This window comes from Pteropus medius, unplaced genomic scaffold (assembly GCF_902729225.1).
Source record: "Pteropus medius unplaced genomic scaffold, Ma_sr-lr_union100, whole genome shotgun sequence".
In the NCBI taxonomy this organism is placed as follows: domain Eukaryota; kingdom Metazoa; phylum Chordata; class Mammalia; order Chiroptera; family Pteropodidae; genus Pteropus; species Pteropus medius.
In genome coordinates this window covers 1,270,163-1,294,897 of record NW_024351543.1, presented here as the reverse complement: position 1 = coordinate 1,294,897, position 24,735 = coordinate 1,270,163, and the positions used below count along the sequence as shown (strand labels likewise).

Sequence of the window (24,735 nt, the reverse complement as noted above, 5' to 3'; positions counted from 1 at the left end):
TATACTAGAACAAGACTAGTTCTTAGACCTCTCATATTTGTAGCCTGCTAATTCCTAGTCATCTAGCATATATTCTACATCAAGATAGAAATCCTCAAATAAATGCATATGAATATTTGGTCATTAAATTAGCAAGTTATACTGTGATTAGGGTGGCCAACTAGTTCATCTTGGCTAGCCCAAATTTTCCCTACTTTAACCCTAGAAGTCCCACATCCTCAGTCTCAGGCAATCCAAGGCAGTTGGTTACCCTAACCATGATGGATATTCACAAGGCATATTGATTTAATAGTTGCATTCTATATTTCATCTTATATTTGAAGAGGCTTTCATATTTAGTGAAGAAACTGCCATTAGGAACCCTTCTTTAATAACATACATTTGCTAAAGCATTTTGCCTAACTAGAAGAGAGAGTTGAGTAAGGAGGTGTAGATTTTCATGCACTGAGTGTCTTAACAATTTGATCAGCAATATTCTGGAAAGTAGCAGTCTCATAGTAAATAATCAGCCTCAGCTCCGATCCCTGTGTTCAGGAAATAATTTTAGAGCTCAAGTCATCCATAGAAACAGGGTAGGAATCCATATGTTAGTTGGCATGATTTTCATCACCTAACATCTGACGATCATGTTAGACTGGCATTCTTTAATACTCACTGGATCCTGCCAGGACCTCAGACTTTTCTGTCCTTTGCTTTGGAGATTTTCTCCTTTTATAGACAGACACCATGCTAAGAGCTGGGGATACAAGATGGATAAGACATGGTCCTTAACAATGAGTTTTTCAATCTGATCGATGAAGGGGGGAAAAAGAATGAATTTTATATGGCATATGTCTAATTGAGATAATTGCTTTATTCATCGAGATTAGTTAACACTATCACAAAGCTTAGACAAAAAAAGAATAGCACTTAAAATTTTGTTGTTAGTTCTTTCATGGATCAGTTTGTTCATTTGTTTAATAAACATTTATCGAAGCTATACTATCTGCTCAGCAATGTTCTGAACATTGTGGATAGAAAGATCAGTTATACTTGGTATTTTTACAAAAAAAAATATATAAAAGGATACTTCACCTCCTTCTCCAGATTGGAAGTTCCTACAGCACAAGATTGCCATGTCAGCGTTTCATGCCAGTCTAAGTCACCAGGACCAGTTGGGCTGAGAGAACGTCTCCCTTTATAGACTCAAAGGAGACATTATTTTTTAGTTAACTATCTAATTTGACTTGATTTCCAAGACCTGAGCTCTAGCATGTTGCTGGGTTCCCGGACTGGCCTCTTTAGTCACATGGAAAGAACAGAGGCCTCTGGGACAATCCAGAGCAGCCACTACACTATGCAGAATAAAGATTTTCTATTTAAAGTTGATATAACTGGGATGAGATTTATAAGTACTGGAACTCTTTATTCCTCCACTTATTCATTCGGTCATTTAATATCTATCGACCACCTATACTGTTTCAGACACTGTTCTAATTACTGGGGATATAGTGGGAAATTAAAGTGCTCTATAAAACTTACTTTATAGTAGAAGGAAAGAGAGCCAATAATTAAGTAAACCAATATATGTGTGTATATATATATATATATATATATATATATATATATATATATATATGTGTGTGTGTGTGTGTGTGTGTGTGTGTGTGTATACATACATATATACATACATGCACACACACATATATATCATATAATGATAAAGTCTGGGAAGAAAGTAATGTAGGGTAAGGGGTTAGAAAATAGGGATAGATGATGGAGGAAGTGCTATTTGAAATAAGGTAGGTAGGGAAGATCCTGCTTAGCAGGAGACATGTTTCAAAGATTTAAATAATGAGAAGGAGCTAAGTATGTGGTGATTAAGAGGAAAAGAATTTTAGACCAAAGAAATAGATATTGTAAAGTAAGTTAAGAACACCTTGAAATATTTCAAGAAGAATAAGAAGAAATGTGTGGCTCGAGCAGAGTGAAGCAAGAATGATCATGTTGCTGGGTAGGGACCAGGTCACAGAAGCCATGGTGAAGACTGAGAGGAAGCCATAAGAGGGTTTTAAAAGGGAGCTAGGATCCAATTTGTAGATTAAAATACATCTGTGGCTAATCCGTGGAGAAGAGACTAAAGGGATCAAGACAGAGGAAGAAGACCAGTTAGGAGTTACTGTGGTAGCCCAGTAGGAGATGGGCAATGGCAGTGATGGGGGCAGGGTGGGGGGAGGTTGTTTCAATTCTGAACAATCCGAAGGTACTTTAAAGGCAATTTCTGAGGAACTTAATGTGATATAGATTAGAAAGAGAGATATCAGGTGTGATTATGTCCCAGGCATCTGGCCTGAGCAACTGGATGAATGGCAGTATATTATTAATTCCTTGGGGTTGGGAGCTATGGGGGACATGGAGGAAAGAGCAGGGTTAGGGGCAGAGATGACTATGGACTAATTTGAGGGCATGTTGACTTTGAGATTCTTATCCAAATGAAGAAATTGAGTAGGCATTTGGATATATGACTCAGGAGCTCAGGGGAGGGATTAGAACTGCAGATGCAAACTCTTCTCTTTTTTTCATTTCTACATGTGTATTTTCCTTAGAATGTAAGCCTACAGGGTACAAGACGTAGACTCTGAGAAATTTTTGGAGGTAAAAATGCATACCCTTTGTTATTTGATGATGAATATACAAATGCTACTTTCATTCATTCTGCTATGTTTGGAAAGTCCCGGATGTAGATAGCAAAGAGGTGCCAACAAAACCACATGAACACTTCCTGAGGACACATATGGTTTATGATCCCACTGAGATGTAAGGCAAACATAAATTATTGTTTCTATAATGACATAAGACAGAAGGGAAAACACATATTCTGTAGTTCATTAATGTTGGTAGAAATCAGTATGAGTTAGAAGAAGGGAGGTAAAACTTGAACCCAGTTTTGGAAGGATTTAAACAAGCAGTAAAGAGCAAGCAGGGCATTTCAGATGGGGAGAGTCAGGAGCAAACATAGAAAGACATGAATTAACTTTCTCTTTGGTGGGAACTACAGATGGAAAACAAGGATACTGATGCCGAAGGAGCAGAATTTTTGTGTTTGTGTGAAGTTAAGGGAGATAAATTTGTGACTATTGAACTTACCCAGTAGAACCTTGGTCCTCATCTCTAGGGTATTTCAGAATCATTTCTGAGGCTTGAAAATGTTGATGTCTGCATACCACTTGTGGGAATTCGGATTCCATAGGTCTTGGAAGGGCCCTGGCATTTGTATTTTTCACAGGGAGCTTGTTCCAGAACATATCTCCTTCCCAAAGCTGTGATTATTTACTAGGGTTAATGGTCCTACTGGACTCCTGGGTAGAATTGTCTCCAGTCATTATTCTAGTGTGGACTCCCATGCTGGTTCTTGTTTCAGAACGTTTATTTTCTTACTTACACAGAAATAGAAGTCTGTAGCTTTTTTTTTGTCTTTAGTTATGTTATGGGCACATATCATAGTTTTGTTTTCTCTCCTCGATCTACAGTACTTTTAGAAGATATTTGGAGAGTTCGAATTTAGTTTACTATCATGATCCAGTTGGAACCCTGAAGCTTGCAAGTTGATTTCAAGAGGAACTCATGACTTTGTAGGTGGCTGCTACATTGTTATATATTATAGACACCTAAATTTGTAATCCCATACCTGCATTTGTAAACTTGTGGAGCTCCACTTGAGCTATTTGAAATTTCCATGGTGAAATAAAAAACTCGGATTTTTAAAAAGCCTGTGATTTGGAATCTAATGAAATCTCAAAGTTTGGACGTCAAATACTATTATTATTATTATTTTAGTTAAAGGAACAGAGACTTACTCAGCTTGCTCAGGCGTTGGGGATGTGTTTTTGAGATAGCCATGGCACAATAAAGGAATTTTAAGGAGAAATTCTGGAGAGGTCTTTCCAGACCCAGGGCTGCTCCAGGGATCTTTGCAGCAGGAGTTCACGGAGCTTTAGTAAACTAGGTATCATGGCTTGGCTTTTCTACACATCTCTGCCTCATTCTTTTCTTTCTCTTTTTATTTTGTACTAATAGATTATATATTGTTTTCCTGACTTATAACGGTACCACTTGTGGCCTGCCATAGCTTCTTCATTTTCTTCCTATTTCTATGGTTCCTTGTACAGTCATCTATGGCTGGGTGTGGCTCTATGGTGAGTAAAGGCTATGGAAGGGGTGGTATAAATACGGGAAGCTATAAATATGGGAAGTACCGTAATTACATCAGGCACTGCACAGAGAATTTGACTGCATTGAACCAAGTTCCTCCTTACTTGACCAAACCTATGACTTTTTTCCTGAATGATTGATGCTTTACATTTCATTTGTTCTCTACAGCAGCAGTACCCAACCTTTTAGGTGCCAGGGACCAGTTTCATGGAAGATAATTTTTCCATGGACGGTGCTGGGGCGGGGGGGGAGGGGTGTGGTATTTCGGGATGATTCAAGCATATTACATTTATTGTGCACTTTTTTTCTATTTTGATTACATTGTAATATAGAATGAAATAATTATACAACTCACCATAATGCAGAATCAGTAGGATCTCTGGGCTTGTTTTCCTGCCACTAGATGGTCCCATCTGGAGGTGATGGGAGACATTGACACCCGGAGTGTGTTGCTTATGTCCAGTCTTCTCTGTAATCTCGTTTTGGTTGCTGTCACTGCAGAAAACCCCACTTCCCAAAGATGGGATGTTGGAAGCGGAAGCAGGCTTTTCCATGCTTTTGTGGCAATCTCAGGATATTTCGAACGTATGGAGATTTGAAGTTGTCGCAAACAAATTTTTAAGGCCATTGTAATTTGCAGTCCCTCACATGTGCAGTTCACAATAGGGTTCACAGTCCTATGAGAATCTAATGCCTGATGATCTGAGGTGGAGCTGAAGCAGTGGTGCTAGCTCCGGGGAGCGGCTGCAAATACAGTGGCCCAGTTCCTAACAGGCCACGGACTGGTACTGGTCCACGGTCCAGGGGTTGGGGACCCCTGGTCTAGAGCATCAACATGTTTTAAACAGACATAGGTTTGGTGAAATAAACAAAACAGTTAGGAAATCAAAAACGCCAAAAGTGTTTGCTGTGGGCCTAAATAATAAAACTTGATATTAATTGCCATTATGGAACCCAAATTGGAAACAAAATTTAGGACTTTAGAAGAAATAGGTACAGAAGCCATATTGTAATTCTTAAGATTCTATATAATTAACTCACAGGCCAATGGAACTTTTTTCTAAGGAGAAGCTTAAAACTAAAATCATAGGGCTAGTAAAGGTTTTTATTTAAGAGGTAGAGTATTTATTTTAACTATATTGTCTCCAACACTTAAGATTTTTGAAAGTAATACATACTATCTATAGAAAACAAGAGAAGGAAGATTCCTAGGGACAAAAACGCCTATGGAAAGTCACTTCGTAGACCTTTACAAAGGGAAGCTTTGTGTAGATTAATATTTAAAGTAACATTTTTCTATAAGGTTAATATGCTTTCATTATGGAAAAGTTTAAAGTAAATTATTTAAAAATTATTTAAAACTGCCCAGAAACAACCACTTTCCGTGTTTTCATATGTATTTTCCAGTCTTTTTCCGCTATGTATATATGTAATTTCTTAAACAATGTTTAACTTAGCAATATTTACTTAAACAATAGGTCAGCCTTTGCATAGTATTGGTTAACATGCCTTTTTATTTAACAATATTCCAAAAACATTTCTTCACATCATTAACATTCAAAATGTGATTTTTAATAACTATAATATTTCAATATATGGATGTACTATTGTTTATTTTATCAACCCTCTATTGTCAGACAGAGTTTCCAGTTTTTCACAATTGTATGCAATGCCATGATAAACACACTTGCTTCTAAATCTTTGTGAAGCTCTTTGATTATTTCCTTTAGCTGAATTCCTAGATATAAAATTTATGGTCAAATAGTATTCATATCTTTTTAAGTCTTTGATGCATATTGATATGATGCTCTCCACAGAGTTGTGCCAATTTTATTCTTTCTGTGGTAACATGTTAAAGTTTCCTTTTAAAAGAAATTTGATTTAGAGCTATGCCATTACTTTCGTTTGAGTCCTATCTGGTCCACCAGTTATAACTGTCTCAATTTAACTCTTACCTCAAGGTTATACCTATAGTAACAGAAACATTTCTGTAGATTATTTATGCTGCATATGAGACAATTTAAGGAATATAATTTAGCATTGGGGTTAGAATTTGTTCCTATTTATGCCTGCTTCGTGCAGGCATTATGTTTATCCTGGATAAGAAGCAGACAAAGAGAGAGGGAGAGAGGGAGGGAACGAGGGAGGGAGAGAGGGAAGGAGAAAGGAAAGAAGGAAGAGAGGAAGGAAGGAAGGAAGGAAGGAAGGAAGGGAAAAGGAAAGCGGGAGGGAGTAGGTGGAAGGAGGAAGGAAGTAGGGGAGGGAGGGAGAAAAGAAACTTACCTCTTTTATTTGGACTGATGGAGCGCTCAAAATATGCTAGGCACTGAATTGAACATGCATGAGACATGAGTCATGCCTTTTGAAGCCCTGCAAGTCCATGTACAATAATTCACAGGCATAATATGAATAATGGGCTTCTAGGACAATGCCCTCTTGTTAAAGCGCTTAACCATATGTGCAGGCAAATTGCAAAAACACCTGTGATCCACACTTGCAGGTGGATTGTGTGAAAAAGTCTGAATGTCTGTGGCGTCTGGGAGAAGAGGACATTTGGGTATTTGTTTCAACTCTAGAATAATATAGAAAACTCAAGGGATTCAGGCAGGGGTAAATACAGATAAGTGGTAGACTAGAAAGAGGTGATGGGATGAGGAGAGAAAAAAATCTACTCATTCCCACTTTTCCCATTGTGTCCCCTCCTGGGAAGTCTATACCACTGGTAGGAGGCCAGCTTCCTCCTTGTGGTAGCTTTGAGTTCCTGAGGTTTTCAAAAATGCTTAGGGAAGGTTATGGCATGCATATAGAGACTATTTTTTTCTGAGGACAATGGGACAATATTTGGAACTGGGCCTCTGATGAATAATCAGAAAGGTTGCAGTGGACTTGAGACCTCCTACAGTGTTGGAGTACTGTAGTGCAGTTTGTGGCACTGCAGGGGGGTGTGATGGGGGTTGGGGATTGCTTGATTGAGGATTAAAGAAGTGAGAGTCCCTGGATTGGAAAGGCTTTCTGATAGTTACTTGGTGAGCTCAAACGGGCATGAATCAGAGGGACAATTGTAACAGTGAAGTAAAAATTCCAAATAGCCCTTCTGAATAGATATGCACACATTTAGAAAATGCATAATAAATGACATATAGTGAAAATGTAAACAAACCATTTAATAACATTTTAATGCTTGATTCTGATCTCTTAATTAAAATGTGCATAAAAGAAAACAATGGCGGAACATCTGTGTGTGTTATTGGGATAGCAGGATTTATGCTGCACCGTGGGCTTCTTTGTTCGCTTCTCAGAGTGTGTGAAGTGGGTGCGTTTCCTCTTTGAGGCACAGTTACCCATTCGAGCCCCACAGGGTCTGTGTTCCCACCCACCTTCCCTTGGCTGTGGTTGTCTCCCCTTTTCTTTCCTCTACTACGGATTACCGTATGGCTTGTTCTCTGCTATAATTAAACTACTCTCATCATTCGATCTGAAAGCGACTCTTCACCCCACCCCTGTGACCTGAAACCCTGACCTAACCCTGACTCACCCTTCTTATCTCAGCAGATGTACACAGCATTACCTAATGTTTTTGGCCTCCGCGAATAATCTCAAAGAGCTTTGGGGAAAGCATGGCCTTTTGCGTCTCTGGCCTTGCAGCAGTTATTACTCAGCTGGACACTATGGGGTTTAGATGTTAAAGACAGACATTCTACTCACCCTCGCTGACTTTTTTTTAATTATTACTCATTCGGGGGATGAATTTCTAAGCTTTGTTTATGCCCAATTGTTAAATGATGGTACCAGCAATCACGAAGTCGAGCATTATTAAGTGCTTTAAGATATTTCAGTGAAAATGTTACACCGTGAAGCGCTTTCATTTCTATCATTGTTTTAAATATACCTGATCACCAAAACGTTTGCCTTTGAATAAACAAGCTTATAAAGTATCTTGTATCTTCTTTTACTCCCAGAAGAGTTCCGTTTATACAACAGAAAGTCACAGCTAAAAGACCTTCTTAAACATACAATAATTAATATTTAATGGGCCCCTTTATGAAGAGGACATTGCTCTGGTACTATCTCTAATCCTCACAATGTTTCTGCAACATATGCGGTTTTATTCTTCATTCCACAGGTGATGAAACTGAGATTCAGAGCCATTTAAGCGATGTGCACAAATCTATATTATTTATAAGTGGAAGACCTGGGATTCAAACTCGAGTCAGTTTTTTCCCTCTCAAGGCCCTACAATATCAGGCCCTAGCCTATGATGGCTCCCATTTCTTATAGACAGTAGCTAGATGGTGTTCTGAAAGAGTTAAGTAAAATGTACCCTGTTTGTGACAAATGTCTGAAACTTGTTTTTATAACTTGGATTTAATTCACAAATAAAGAGTAATTATCAATATGTCACAGATGAAGAGCCGCATGTATGGATCAGTGTAATTTCTATTCCTTGGCTTATGGATGCAGTATGCCCCAGGGAGTTTCACAAATCCACATGGCATCTCCCAGCGCTGGGTGCTGTGTATGCCGAACAAAGTGTAAAACTCTTTTGAGTTGGGATAGCTCACGACTGGTGACTATCTGGGGAAATTGATATAAAATTACCTTACCATATGTAGACATAGTTTCTTTTGTGAATCTGTTCTTAACACTTGATGGGGTGGGGCGGTGGGCGGGCGGGAGTGAAATACCACTCTTTGGTACTGGCTTTGTAGTTTTCGATGGATGTTTGTTTTTGGAAATGTTGCCCCAGAAAGGAAGAGGAACAGGGGTGTGGTTCTTTCTTCCTTTTGCTGTCCTCCCTTTGCCTTCTTGTGCTTCTGTTTCCCATCTGATTCCGTTTTACCGGTTTGCTATAATCCTTTGATGAAAAAGATCTAAAATGTTCAGACTAGAAGTTTTAAGACTTTAAATCGCATAAGACTACCGTTGGGGTAATTTTTTGGCCTGAATTTTGTGTATTTCCATTTTCTAGTATAAGCAAGGCGTGTGCTGTATACTGGGGATGTGTAACTTATACCTGTTCCACTTCCTTTACTTTTTTATCGGTCTAAGGAAACCTCTGCTTTAGGTTTGTTATGCATCCTGAAACAGACCAGTTATTAGTTAAATGATGGTTAGGCTGTGGTGGTGGTGAGATTTCTTAGGATATTCAGATATATATTAAAGAATGTGTCATGCTCTCATGAAGAAGATAGGCCTTACAGCTCAGCTCTTTTTCTTACTAGCTATGTAGCATTGAGTGAGTTATATAACTCATCAAGCCTCAGATTTTTTTATCTGTAAAGTGGACATAAATAATAATACCTACTTTATAGAAATATTGTGCCGAGTAAATGAGATAGCACATTTAAAACATTTAGAACTGCGCCCGAGCCTGACCCTCAGTGAATATTAGTTGCTTACGTTTCATGCGGCAAAAAAAGAGAAAACTAGGAGAGAGTGGAAATTAGGTGATACTAGGTTTGAGAAAAATGTTTTTATCATTTCAGTTCAGCATAGCAGAAATAGAGTTTGTCTAGAAAGCAGCGACCTGGGTCCTACTTCCAGCTCTGCCACTGGAAAACCGTAAAATCTTTGCTCTTAGCCTGTCAGTGTCTCAGTTTCCTCACCTTTAAAATGAGTAAATTGTGATGCATAGTGTCTATTTACTTATACAGTTTTGCATTCAGAAGATTTTTCTCCTTCCCAGAGTAGTCGATGGCTGTCAGTCAGCAGGGTGTAAGTCTCAGAGGCCAACAGCCAAGTATGGTAGACAGGTCTATTGTTAAGATATGCTTTTCCCTGTGCAACTATGTTTACATGTACATTTATATTCTTTGTATATTTGTCATGTGTCTGAGTATTTATGCACCTGCCCGCTTGTTAAAGTAAGCACACTAGCATACATTCATACATTTTTTTTGTGGATATGTGTGTTTATATATAACATATATATATATATACAGTATGTGTGTATATATATAAATATATGTCTGTGTGTATGAGAAACAGATGCACTGTAGGCAGATAAAGCAGATAAATATAGATCCAAATAGAAGCAAAGCATATAAATATAGACGTTATATAGAGTGAAAGCTAGCAGATCAGCACCATTTCATTATTGCTTGAAGTCTGTAATAAAAGAGTTGCAAATCAGTAACTGACATTGAAATTATTGATTGAATGACACTGTCAGATCAGGAGGCATGGTGTAAGGTAAGACAATAACCTTTCTTTCAACTTTGAGGAGCAATTAGCAGGAAGATTTATTACTTTTAATTATTTGATTTATGAAAGTTTTTAGATGTTATGTAGTGTGGTGATTTTAAGAGTACAGATGTGTCACCTTTCTTAAAAATTCTACCAAACAACAAAAAATAATACATAAGAAAAGAACACCTGTTCCAGTCCTGAGAAAGGACTTGACAAAGGTGACAAGATCCCTTTTATTCACTGGTTGTGATTGGCAGCTCTTTCCTGTTTCTAGGTATGGACAGATGAGTTGGTTTCATTTTACACTATTTTTCACAAGCCCTCTGAAGTCTTTAAGGAAACCCTCCCAAAGGAGAAGTGTTGAAGCACAAGGCCAAAGTCACCATTGTTAAGTTATTTTTGTGGGAATGCTTACAATTGTATTGAGTGTGTGTGTGTTGTGTGAGTAAAACTGGGCTTCCATCTGCTACTTTCATGTCACTGTTTTCACCAGTCAAAATAATTGGTTGTGAGTTTTTGCTTTATTTTGTTTTGTTTTAGTGGAGAGGGTATCGTGAGTTACTTTTAGCAGATTCAAGTTAACTGTAAATTTTTTTCTTAATGCTGCAAGTTATATCTTGGTCATGTGTTTAAGCACCATATGCAAATAAGGAGTGTCTCCTCTTTTACCTCAAAACTCATCTTTTTCCCTAAACAGGTTGCATCTCTTCAGCTTTGTTGTAAAAACATCCAGAAAAGCTAAAATTTGAAGGAAGCCCTTGAAATTATGCAGATACAAATCCTTCTTTTGCCTATACCACAAAACTGTCAAAGTTGTTGTTGCTTTTTCTGTTGTTTAGTTTACTATTACTCTTCCTTATGAGGATGAGAAAAGAAGGCCAGGAAGATATTCTAGTTCTCTTCTCTTTTATGCTTCCTTAAACCAGAAGTTAGTGGGGTTTTTTTTTCCCCCTGCCCGTTCCCAATCAAATTTAGATTTGAGGAAGAGAAGGAGAGAAGGACAAAGCAATAGGACTCATTAAAAATTGTGGGATAAATTAGAGCTGCCTAAAGAGCTGTGAATTCATCCTTTCAAATCTGTTTAACTACTGGTACTTTGTTGTTAAGTTCTTTACCAAATTCCGATTTTAAAAATATATTTTAAAAAGTAGTCTTGAGGATAGTACATAACACACACATACACACATGTACACAATAATAAAATGTAAAAGATTTATCCCAGAAAACGGTATTGTATTGTATGAGAAAATGCACTGTACTTTCCACCTTATAAGTTATTTTGAAAGAATGCTTCAGAACAGTGGGTAAAGTTGGTAAAGTGTATAGTACTTCAAACCATAGATTCTTCAAAACTATTGCTATTTACCTGATGAGTTCTAATGTTACCTTCAACAAGTATTTATTTGTAAGATTATTACAAAATAATATATCTACATATAAAAGATTCAGTAAAGAAAAGTAGACTTTTGAAAAATAATCATTTGCTAAATTAACATAGTAAAACTTTTTTATCATTAAATACACATACACACACACACACACACACACACACACACACACACTCCTGTTGTTCTTTGTTTCCTCTTTTCCCTGCTTCACATGTTTACTGTTTAAATTTTGTCAAGTACTTTATATTAATTACCAGAAATTTTGGAAAAGAGAAAAAAATTGTATACACACGTATAGACACACATATGCACATATATTGAATTGTTAATGCTGTATTAATTATCTGATTTTATATGCATTATATTTTTTAAACTTTGTCTAGTATAAATCTTTAAAGGAATATTTATAAACACTTATACATCTGGTCTGATTTAAAGGTTCCTGGGAGATTATACATTTCTTAACCTATGACAAAGAACATTTTCCAAATATGCATTTGGAAAACAGGAACTTGTCAGAGCCAAGAACAAAGTAAGAACTTGTTTCTTTTGCGGAGTCATTTACCCTTCCCAGCTAGCTCTACTTGGAACATGTGGTGGCTCACATGGTTGGCATGGAGAATTTTTTTTTTTTTTTAGTTAGATGGCTTCATATTCTGTCTGGCTTTGTGGTACATTACAGGAAATACGGACCTGAGAGTACATGATCCTCATCCTCACCTGCCCGATTTTTTAATTAGCTCTGTGTCCATAAAAAGGTTAGCTAATGGCTCTGTAACTAAGTTGCTAAGCTATGAAATTTAGACAACTGTTACTTACTTCACAGGGGGTTAGTATTAAATGGTTATATTAATGAAGTATGTGGCGTGTAATATGTACTCAGTAAATGCTAGTCTCTTTCTGGCCTATTAATTTTAATTTATATATGTGATTTCCTCCTCTTATCCCTCCTCGCCACCATGGCATAGCATCATACTACACCCATTAGACTATACCCAGTATAGTGAATGCTAGAAAAATAGGAACAAGGAGTTTTAAAAATTATTAATTGTCTACTATGCACCCTGAGAATGGGTGTCTGAGGAAAGAGATATAAGGAAACCAACAGGAATTCCTACCTCCTGTAATCGTAACATTTTCTAGCTAGCAGATAGATGACGAAGAGTAATAAATAAATGTTGGAGAGACAGATGAAAAGTGAGAGAAAGAACTTGAGGTCAGGAATGGGCATAAATGAGCTGGAAACAGAGGAAAAGTGATTCTCTCCAAAGGTCCAAAGAAAAAGAGGAAGAAGGAAAAGAGGAGGAAGAGGAGACAGGCTAATGAGAAAAAATTAATATAAGTTAGATTTGAGGTGAGCATTTTACATAGCATAAGGATTCCTTATCTTACAAAAGAATTGTTTGAAATCTTCCTCTCTGATATTTAAAATAATATTCAATTTATACAACTTCGTGGAGAAGTGAATTGCGAGCTTTAAATATTGTCCTCAATCTGTCTCAAAATATATATACCCTTGTGAAAATTTCCTTTCCGAGCTTCAGAATCTTCATATATAAAATGAGGGGGCAAGGCAAGTTCTTATCCACTTTTAAGAATCGCTGAAATGAAAAAGCACGTGGGACGGTCTTGTTGACATATTGTCAGGATTCTTAATAAAGGAAGTTGCTGAAATTGATTAGATGATACCTCTGACGAGTTTTTTAAAAAAAATTTTGGGGGGGATATTTTGACTGAAATGTAATTATTTGGTTCTACATGACTTAACGAGAAGGTATCCCTACTTTGTAAAAAGTACTATGGCTAGCTACCATTGCTGGACTTGTTTTTAGTTGAATCTTCAACCGGAATCTTTGAGAGATTATGCTTGCAGTTCTTTCTCTAATGGTCTTATTCTCCAATTAACTGAGAGATGGCATTTCTGATTTTCTAATCCAGATTTTTTTTCTCATAAAACTCCTGTTTAACCAAGAAAATGGAAATCAGTACATTCTTGGGTGCCCTTCTATTAATTTAAATTTGCATAACCTAATCAAAACTCAACCTGCCTTGCCCTTCAACAAAAAGTTGTATTCTCTCCCTTCACTAAATGGCTACATTCTTTTCAGTATTCTTTTTCAAGATGAATTATGTTGGTATCCCATGACTTTTCCTTTAGAATGTGTCCATGAAAATTAAAATGGATTTTTCTGTGCCCGAGACTGAAAAGAAAAAATGTCCAAAAAAGCTGGTGGAAATGCACACAAAAGTTTGCTGATGTTATCAGTATTATAATTTTTGTTAAGCTTTTTTCTAATAAAATGGAATTGAAGTCAACTGACCCTCAAACAACCGATATTTCCTCTACATTAATATTTTGTGTCTGCAGCCCAAGTACAGTCTTAGATTTCCTCTGAATCGCTTAAATATATTTTTCTGAGGCTTTTTTAGTATACCTTTCCTACAGAGATGCTTCTCCCATCTTCATTTTACTGTTTTAACAAATATTCGTTGAGCATAGAGAATGTGCCAAGCACTGTGCTAGGTGCTAGGGATAAACAGCCATCGGTCATTATAGCATTCCTGACAAATGGGTGGAGTCGTCAACTGTTTAATACTTTCTAAGCCAAAATGAGTGAAAAGAGATCGTCTGATGATCTTTTGTTCTTTCCTTTGGATGACCTCCTGTGAGGTCATCCTTCCCAGTCACCATTTACAAACCCACATCCAGGAAGGATACAAACTCGCTGTCTTGCTCTCTAGATGGCCACTAATAAAGAGAACTTCTGTTTCTCTTCCTCGCCTTCGTAGTTCTCAGCCATAGGAGGGCACTCAGGTACAGCAAGGCCCCGTGCCTAATGGCAGAATCAACTTCACCCTTCCTTTCCGGCCTAAGCTTTGGGAATTCATTGCATGGCAAGGGAAGCAGCGAGCAGCCTCTGAGGACTGGGGGTATCTATTATCATCCAGATCAAAAGTTAAATTTTACGTGTTCTCCATTGGCGTAAAAAGTTATTTAAATTTCTTTCACAAGTATTGTTCATCTGTTTAGAATCTTTCCTCATTTAGCCCTTTCCCCCTTCATAATCCTACATTGGGCTGTTCTGTTTAGCCAAGCAATCTGTGGCATTTTTTCTTCCGAAGTAAAATAGTGACCTATTCAAAGATCTCTAAATGCATTCTCTATGCATCTTTAAAGGAGATGGGTAAATAGAACATATTTCTTTTTGCCCCGATGTGTGCCTTGCAAATAATAATTGTGACTAGGTAAACTAGTTGGAACGTAGCGCTGGCTATCACAGATACAAATTCACAAATGCATAGAGAAAATGATAATAGGTGCATATGGAGAAGTCTGACAGTTTAGTAGAATTGCTATCAAGTAATTTGACATCACCTGCCAGTAGTCCTCATTAGAAATAAGATTGGAATATTGAGGTCACTAGCTCATGCCCATTTTTCTGAGACCTGAACAATAACCAAAAGTCAGACCTAGAAGGAATAAGAATGAAGCTATTCCAAGCATTAGACTTGTTCCTGTAAACGAGCTCTTTCTGTCTCCCCTCTGTTCCCCCTTTATCCTCTCCCTGTTCCTCTCTTTCTCTTTTTCCCTCCCTCCCCCTCCCACTTTCTTTTAGTCTTCTGAATTCATTAGATGGCATAGTGTAAATCAATAGTAAACGCTAACCGCCTACTCTGTACTGAGTTACGCAACATCACAGAACCGGTACACAGAGACAAAAAGGGAAAAAGCACACACAGCCTTTACATTCAGAAGCTCTTGCATAATTTTACTTTTCCACAGCCAAAAAGAAAAAAAAAAGGAAATAACAGATGGGAAAACTTACAGTTTTTTTTTCCCTTTTCTCAGACTGTTGAAAAGGGAGTGAGTTAGCATCTATGGCCTTTTCTAGTTGTCCTATGCTGCAGTGAAACATCCCAGAAGTGTCGGTGCCTTAAATGACTTTAAAACAGAATTCCGTGACCCTCAATGTGGTGCATTTTCCAGGTAACATAAGACAAAAATTATTCTGAGGTGTTCAATGCTGGCTTGGATTTTACTTATTTTATGAAAAATCAACACAATTTAAAGTTTGAAATGAATTTTAAAATAGGAAGAGGATAAGATGGCTATGTGTGTATATGTGTTTTCATTTGAAATGTATCCTGATGTAATATTATGTAAAAATCCAGTTATATAAACCCTGTCTTTCTTTTGCTTTTACTTTGGGGGCTGTACAGAGCTCAATGTTTTGTTTGTTTTTTCCTCATGACAGAGTAATGAAAGAGAAAACATCTAGACACTACAGCAGAGACACTTAATTCAAACTTCCTATAGATTTCATCCCATATGTAACAGTTCCATTTAAGAACCTGTAGTTTTCTGGATTCTCATTTAGTACTTTCTGTTACCTGGAACACTATTTGATTCATTGTACAGCCTTTAAGTCTCAAATGTATTATAAAAGTTTATTTCCCTCTCTCTCTTTGTAGCCCTTCACCCCTTTCCCACGCACCCCAACTTTTTCATTGGAGTAACTCCCTTCCCAGCTTAAATGGAACACAGTGAGATTTGTACGGGGTTTGTCAGTTTTCCTTCCCTGTCGTAATAGTTTGTTTCACTTAATAGTTTATTTGACTGATGTCCTCTGGGAACCAGGCATTTGTCTAATGAGGGAGGTCAGAGTGATTTTCAGTTTTGTTCTTCATTTTTAGTTTCTGCCTAGAAATCGTTATAAAATAGGTACAAAATAACAGAGAACACAGCACAGCATTGTTAGGTATCTGCCAGAAGAAAGTTAGATCAGGTGTGTGAGGGGTGGTGGTGGTAGTTCTGATTGTTCTTCATGCATTTAAGAGAAGATGAAAGTGGGCGGGAGAGAGAATGGATCTGCATGGGATCTACTGAGACACTTCATCTCTTTGTATCTGGGATCAGTATCATTCCTTTAGGTCATACTTTAGTTCTGGATGGTAAGGTCATATGAAATTGGTTTGATTTTCATGAAGGTAAAAGGTGAGTTTTCCTTTAGTTTTTAAAAACACATTCAGGCTATTATTTCCTAGTTTAACTTTCTTTTATGTGTTAGAATTTAGGATTCCTTTGGTATGGAAAAATCTGGTGCATAAAGATAAAAATCAAAGCCAGGAGAGTTTTGTCTGGGTTTTTAGGTTTTATTGTCTGAATGTGTGGCTCTCTGTTGTAACAACTAAGTGATCAAGATCATTGGGGTTATTGTGTCTCTATTTGTGACAACATGGAGACATCTTTTGTAGTCTTAATAAGAAAAATGACTAAGCTAGTATATATTTTTTAAGTATTTTATAAGTACATTTTCTTTCTGTTTTTTTTTTTTTTTTTTTTTTTCCTTAAAAGAATCTATAGCTCAGGAAAATTTGTGAAAAAATAATGAAGATTGGTCAGAATACTCTGTCTCTAACCAGGCAATGATATTCATAAGTATATTTTTCCTCAGTATCCCTCTACATGGGTGATAGCCAAGTTTGGATTCCAGTACGCAATTTTGTATGTATGTACCTGATTATCAAAATGAATTCTGAACCATGTAAAATATATTCTTTATAATATAATTTTAACATGATTAATCATCTGTAACCAAGCACTTATTTTGGTGTGTAGTTCTATATACAGGAAGCAATTTAGAGTACCCTGATTTTTAAGGTTGCCTGGATTTAAAAGAAAATTTAGAACTCAGTTACAGGGTAACATTTTCTTGGTTGTCAAAAATAGTTGGAGGCATCTGGTTATCGAAGAAATAGAGGAAAATGTCTGAATAAAAGCATCTTTGAACTTTTTTCCCGCCTCAGTTTGCCAGAATAGCTTTCATTTTCATCTTGGTTGATTTTAACATTCTCTGAACCACACTTAGGACAGAATTGACCTTTCAATGTCCAATGAATGCCAACTAATTCGTTTCAGCCCTTGTTTTCAATTGTAACCACAGATCTGGGAACTTATAGGCTACTTGTAGTTTTTCTTTAACAGTATGAGATCCAAGCTTAGGAAAGGCTGGCAGGCCTAAACTTTGTATTTCCAGGGCATGCAAGAAGCTAGAGGGAGTTTTAAATATTTCCTAATTTTTCAAAAGTCCTTCACAACTATTTCAACCTTGCTTCTAGTTGCTGTTAGCAGTAGTAATAGATACTTTTAAATGTTGTGTCAAGAATCTCAGTCACTGATTTACCTTCTCAAACAGAATCACTCTAATTGTGCCTGGCATATAGTAGCTGCTTCACATATATTTTACATATTTTGATGAACTGGTGAAGGAAACTGCTGTATCCGTTCCCTCATGGTGCTTATGTAGATAAGCAGTAAACCATGTGAGCAATAAGGGATAAGATGAAATAGGATACAGAGATCTTCAAGCTTCAGAAATGGGTAGTCCATTCCATTTTGTAAGAGAACTCTTACTATCCTGTCTCTGTCTTTATAAAAGCAACAAATTGCACAAAGCAATTTTATATTTTTCCTAGAGCTCCTGAGTGCTGCATAAACCATTGGATCATTTAAAAAACAATTTTTGGCAGGCTACTTTGGTGATCTCATTAAGTTTCATATGCAAATGCGTTAGGTACTTATGATTGTGGGTCTCAAATATACTCCCCTTCCATTCTGCCACAGGGTCCTTTGAATCTTGGCTTTTCTCATTTTCTCTGGACAATTATATTCAAGACTTCTTTTATTTGTATAGGTCCTAGGATGATAATTATAGACAGATTTTACCTGGAGTTCTTTTATGTAGCATTTCATTACTTTTACCTACAATAATTTCTGATCTTTCTAAATCTACTTTGACTTGTTAGCTATGTTGGTTATTTTTAAGGCTTCATTCTGGTAGTAATATTGAGGATGGGAGGTGATCTATGGCTTCTAAATTATAAAAGCAGTGAGAAGACAAGCATCTGGAATTATTGATAGACTGCTGCTTGTTAGGCAAGCAATTTTTAAAATGCAGATTATATAATATTTGGGGATTTCGTTGCTCCACAGTAGAAGCTTTTAAATGTTAATTTGAGGTTTGTTTTTTTGCTCCGTGACTTAACATAAAAGGTTTTGGTTTGAAAAGGTTTCAGTTCACTCATTCCATTTGTCTTATGGGACTAGGAATGTAATACTGTACATTTATTTATACTCATGAAGGAGGATAAAGCCAGTAACTCACAACTCATGAAACCAGGGGAAATAATCCATAGCTTGTTCTCCAACCATCGCCACAATTTTTATATCCAGAGCACAAGTAACAAACAATTAAAAACAAGGAAAAATCAGTTTGTTTTTATTTACAAAATGTTTAATCAAAAGTACAGAAAGTTCAAATGGAGCTGCAAATCCTGGTGGTTCACAATGGTTTGTTGTTGTTGTTTTTTTTAACAGACCATGGATAATTAACCATAAAACATAACTTTCTCGACACAAGTTACAGTGAATTGCAGAAATGGGCAGCAAGTCATTCACAACTGTTAAACATGTAGACAGTTACAAAAGCTGCTCTCTCAGAGCACAGTTGTATTTTCATTCTCAAAGGGAAGCATCTTTTACTTTTATAGAGTATCACCAAGTCATTGTCCCAAAGTGAGAAGTAAGTGGGTTTTTTTCTATGACTGCCATGTTGTCATACATATATTAAATACTTACCTAGTATTTACAGTACTCTTTTTATTTCAGAATGTTTCACCATCGCTAACTGAATAGTCTTCACACAACATTGCTGTCTGGTAAGTAACTTTCATTATCTCTAAATGGCAGTATAAAATATTGAGGTGAAAAGAAGTCAAATATATTTCTCTCAATCTTGGAAAGAATTAGACCTAAAGGCGTGGTGAGTCCACCACCTACCTCAAAGACAGAACATATTTTAATGTTGGTGAAGGGTGTATGTTTCATATTCTGTTGGTTCATTTTGAAATATCATCATTTAGAATGGTAAGAACCTATGATCCCAGAACCTATTGTCACAGGTTTTGACAAACATTTTGCAATGCTTTTGCCACATAGGGGTGGAGGTATTCAAAGGATTTGTTTGGAAGACTCTCCAAAGATTACGTGTGTGTGTGTGTGTGTGTGTGTGTGTGTGTGTGTGTGTGTGTGTACACACACACACACACACACACACACACACAGTATTTCCAAAGGTGACACCTATGTGGACAAGAGAGGGTAATGTGGTGAAGTTGGGCACTGATATTTCCTGTGTAGAACATCAGATTCTTTGGCATTAAGCAGACGCAGAACTCTCCAAACATATTTTGTGATGCTTTGAACTACCTATTCATTATTCTGTGGCGTGATGCAAATTTGAAACGTGCTTGCTTCATTTGGATCAATCTTAAAATAAATACGATTGCTCTTTTTACACCCACAAACAGAAGGGGAATATGTCCTTTAAGAATGTGAAATCCCCTCCCATTCCTTTACCCGTTAAATAAAAGGACCAAGACCAGGGCTGCAGTGAGCCTAAGTTCGAAACTTTGAGGTCTATATGTGTTTTAGGGAGAATTTGTAAAGCTTCAAAAGGTTGGTATTGTGGCCTTCTCGAATTCTTGAGATTTCAGTGGCTGGGAGGAGGGTGCAGGTCAAGACTGAGGGAGTATTGGTAGGGCAACATGAAGTCAGAAAGCCTGAAAGAGCTGAGTTCGGTAGAGGTTGGCCTGCGTTGAAATGCACTGGCAGATGTACTGGAGAGGGAGGAGCAGGGAAGGGGAGACTTGCCTGGCATTTGACAAGATTCAGCCTGGCTCCAGCCAGGCCTATTTAGTCATGAACATCATATTCATCCAAACCTTTAAAAAGTTATACTCTTGACTTCACTTTATATGAATGTGCATAAAATGAAGAAAATAATCTCTTGGAGTAATAAAGATAGCTTTCTAACAAGGACTTTCCATATCCGTTGCACTTAATCCATAGTTGTCACTGTATTTTTGTCTCTAATTCTGTTGCACATCCATCTCTGCCTCTGTGAACATATCCATCTTGCTAGTGAAGGCCACAAGCCTTTAGGATTATAACTCCCTCTCCCTCCCAACTCCCACGCCCATGCTTTACTTGTTATGCTCCTCCAAAAGAAGCTCATATCTGCATGAGTGTCAGGAGCTCAAGAAACAGGCTTACTTGGTACCTTTAGTTTGTGGCTCCCATTGCATTCGTGGCAAAATGATCTCATCACAAAATGGCCTGAATTTCACGCTCTTTCTGGCTTGCAAAGAAGCCAGTTCCTCCCCTATGTCTATGTAACACACAGAAAGCTCTTTATGTTTCTATGATCAGATAAAATCTGAACTGATGTTTCTTTTCCTATGGGTATATTTCCCTTCTAGGTGTGAAGATTTAAAGTATCAGGGTGATGCTGTGTGTTTGCAGTTTCTCTGTTTTAGTAAATGAAAAGCTCCTTGGGAAAGGAGAGCATATCTTATCTGCTAATGAATAAATATTTATTTTCATTTTAAAATGATACATGCTCATTAAAAATAATTTGCAAAAACACATAGGAGTAAAATGAAGAAAAATTAAAGTAATTATTTCTATAATTTAAATCCAGTCATTAATAACCATTTGATATATTTCCTTACTCTCATTTTCCCCTGAGGACATATTTCTTAAAACATGCTGTAATCATACTTTCTATATAATCTTGTGTCCTGCTTTCAAAATTTAACCTAAGAATTCTACATGTAATTACACAGTTTTTATGAACGTCATTTTAAATAATTATACTACTCATGAAGAATAGCTTACTTAACCTAAATGTCCAATAAGAGCATTTTTCGTCTTTTGTTTTCTGTCTTTTGTTTTACTTTTTACATGTTCACAATATCTGGCATATAAAGAGTAAATGAATCAATCCATAAATAATGAGTGAATGAATAAAAGTTCAAATCACTATGTATTTTAAAAATTTTTACTATGAAAAATCTAATATACATTCATGTAGGCAGATTATGACATTGAACTCCAATGTACCCGTCACCCAGCTTGCACCTTGATTAACTTATGACCTATCAAGCTCCCCTACTATGGCCATGTTATTTTGAAGCAAACCCCAGACATCATAACATTTAGTCTTTCAATATTTCAGGCTCATCAGGACTCTTATATGTTAATGTTAAAAACATTCAAATAAATAGTTCTAATCATTGTATACAGTAGTATTTTTCTTCTGAGTATACTGCCATAATCTTTTCTAAAATTTTACAATTGATCATAAAATCTCACCAGTGCGTTTCATGATATTCTTAGGCACATCTGTAAGCCAAAGGGTAATTTGTTGACTAGAGAGACATTTCGCAGATTTGCCCAGATTTCTTGGAAGAACTATTATTTTGGGAGAAGGGGACACTTTCTTGACTTCACTCAAATTTAGGAAGATAATTTGCATGCCAGATCTATGCAGCATTTTAGATACAATTCTGTATCTAAAATGAAAGAAAAACATAGTCCTCCGCCTACTTAGAAGTGTATTATGGTTTAGCTATCCCCTACTAGATAAATATGGTGAACCTACTTAAACCAAATGTAACACTGGATTTAAAAGTTCATAATTTTTAAAGATTTATTGGCAGAAATAGAAGATTTCTTCCTAAGTGAGAGCTTATGAAGTCTGAAAAGGGAGGGAATTATATATTAATAGTCTGGATAATTTCTTTTTTTAAAAAAAAAACAATAGGTTTGGGAAATAGGAGTAGAGGGAGATGGTATGTCTAGGACAGAGGGCCCTCCGTATGTGCCTGTATGCGTTACTCTAGTTTATTCTAAGGATAGTTCAAGAACCCTCTATGAGCCAGCTTTTCATGGCTAGGCTAGATCCTTTATACTCAGAGCTCCACAGATGAAGGAAAGCTCTGTGCAAGTTAGGCTCTCCATAGAGAACCTACAGTTAGAGTTTTGCCCTGCTTCTCTGTTTTTGACTTGCACGTCAGTGACTATTCAGTAGCACTGTGTCCTCTAACAGGTGCATTCCACTCATCAGACATTCAGGATGTGAGTAACTATGTAACATACCACATCAGTAGAAACTGAATTTATGTGTTACTTGGGTCTGTTTAATCTTAGGAACACATCTTCCATTGGCTTTGAAAGTGAGTAGCTAGAATATTGATGTGCCTAACCCTTGGGGAAGGAAAAAAAAGAAAAGGAGCTTTTTCACCACACTAAATCTCTAGGAAAATTTGAGGGTTTACAGCATAGACACATACAAAATATTTTCAGCCAAAGTTGGTAGAGGCAAGCACGTGGAAAAAAAGAGGAAGAAAGAAAGAAAAGAAATAACGCAACCAATAAACTACCACAAGCAAACAGAAAGCATCTGTAAAACTTACCAGACTGGATGGTATAAACAATACAAACTTTTTTTTCCATTTGTTTTTTTCTCCTCAGTCTTCTGATCAACTTTGTTTCTCCTTTAACCTGGCCTGGTATTACCATCATTAAAATGTCCTCAAAAGATCAGAAATGAATCTAATGGCTTGGCATTGAGGCAGGCATTCCAAGAAAAGATAGGTAGGAACTAGCCACTATACTATTTTAAAGCTATAAGGATAATTTACCACAACCCATAATAGCTATATTTTAAAACAGCTAACCTTTTCATCATTATTTTAAGATTGATATAGACAACACAATAACTAAAATGAAAGCATAAATCTTCACTTCTTCCTGCATCTTTTTCTAACATGTAGTGTTGGATTATATAGCTCATGTCATATAAACCTAGAATATAAAGTGCCTTTTAAAGAGAATAATAAGTTTACCCATAGTTCTTTCTAGCTAATTTATTCTACAGTACACCCGAGTGAACTTATCAATGGCTCATCATGATAATAGCCATAATTATTATTATTGCTGTTATTAATGATAGTGTTTGCTTGTAGGTATATCTTTTTGGTATTTCCTTATGTTTAGTCTTAGGTCTGGTATTTGTTCAGTTGTTATATTTGTGACCTTATGTATTCTCAGGCTATAAAACAACATTTCTTGGAATAAAGTAGCATTCCATATCTTCTATTTCTTTCCTCCTAGTTAAGTCCAGGATCATGGTTGGATGATTCTACTTATGTAGGGCAGGGAATCCTATGCAAATATCTCCATCAAGCCAAGATTTTCATTTTAGACCTAAAGACACAGATAGTTGAAAAAAAAAAAAAAAAGGTTTGTTCATGTCATCAGATCCATGTTTCATAAAGTTGGCGTATTTTCTGGATAAACTTTATTAGACTTTTAACACTATCATCCACAACTATCATAAAGATGGACATTTTGGCATTCTCTTACTGAGATAGCTTTGGTGATTGTGTTTCACCAGGAGTGGTAAGGGGAGGATGAAAACTCCATTCCAGGCAAAGATATTTAAAGAGACAGTTTTGCAGCCAGCTCCGTACTTTCACATTGGAAATGCAAAGGAAAAGCCTTCATTTTTTCCCCTTTCTTAAGAGATCATGCAAAGACTCTGATAAAAAGGACGTATTCTGGATATGGTCTTCTCTTTTGGGAACTGCTCTGTTAGCAAACCACGCTAGGCTTTATAGGGAATTGGTTCTGTTTGTTCCGTCCTACTCTATGAAATATTTTTAATGTGCTGTTGATGTATACTGTTTGGTTAAAAGTAATTTTCTCTCTGGCTTTTTGATGGCCACTCTGTGAATCAACCATGTATTTATGGTGTGAGGATCTGTAACCTCTGAATACTAAGTTTAAAGACTTTTATAATTCATTATTTAAAGACATTTTAGCCCTTAACTCTCGCTCTTTGTCCACAAACGAGTTGATTGGTTAATCATGTCTTTGTTTATTTTTATTGTTGTTGCTGTATGCATTGCACATAAAACAGGAAAAAGGAACGGCTGTTTGTAAGAGGTAATTACAATGGCAAAATTGTACTTTCTCTAACTGTTCTCGTTTTTTCTAAAGTTTGATTACATCAAGAGCTGCACTCTAAGAAGTGTGTTTTTGTTTTGCTAGGAAAATGAC

The 24,735-nt window shown here is 36.6% G+C and overlaps 1 long non-coding RNA gene across 15 annotated transcripts in view; it reads left to right on the top strand.

The window, feature by feature from the left end:
- LOC120586611 (uncharacterized) overlaps positions 1 to 24,735 on the top strand; it is a 696,355-nt gene that overhangs the window by 388,010 nt on the left and 283,610 nt on the right. For all 15 annotated transcript variants that reach the window (XR_005648748.1, XR_005648747.1, XR_005648746.1 and 12 more), the window contains one exon: positions 19,438 to 19,487. This is a non-coding gene — a long non-coding RNA (uncharacterized LOC120586611). The remainder of the gene's footprint in view (positions 1 to 19,437; positions 19,488 to 24,735) is intronic.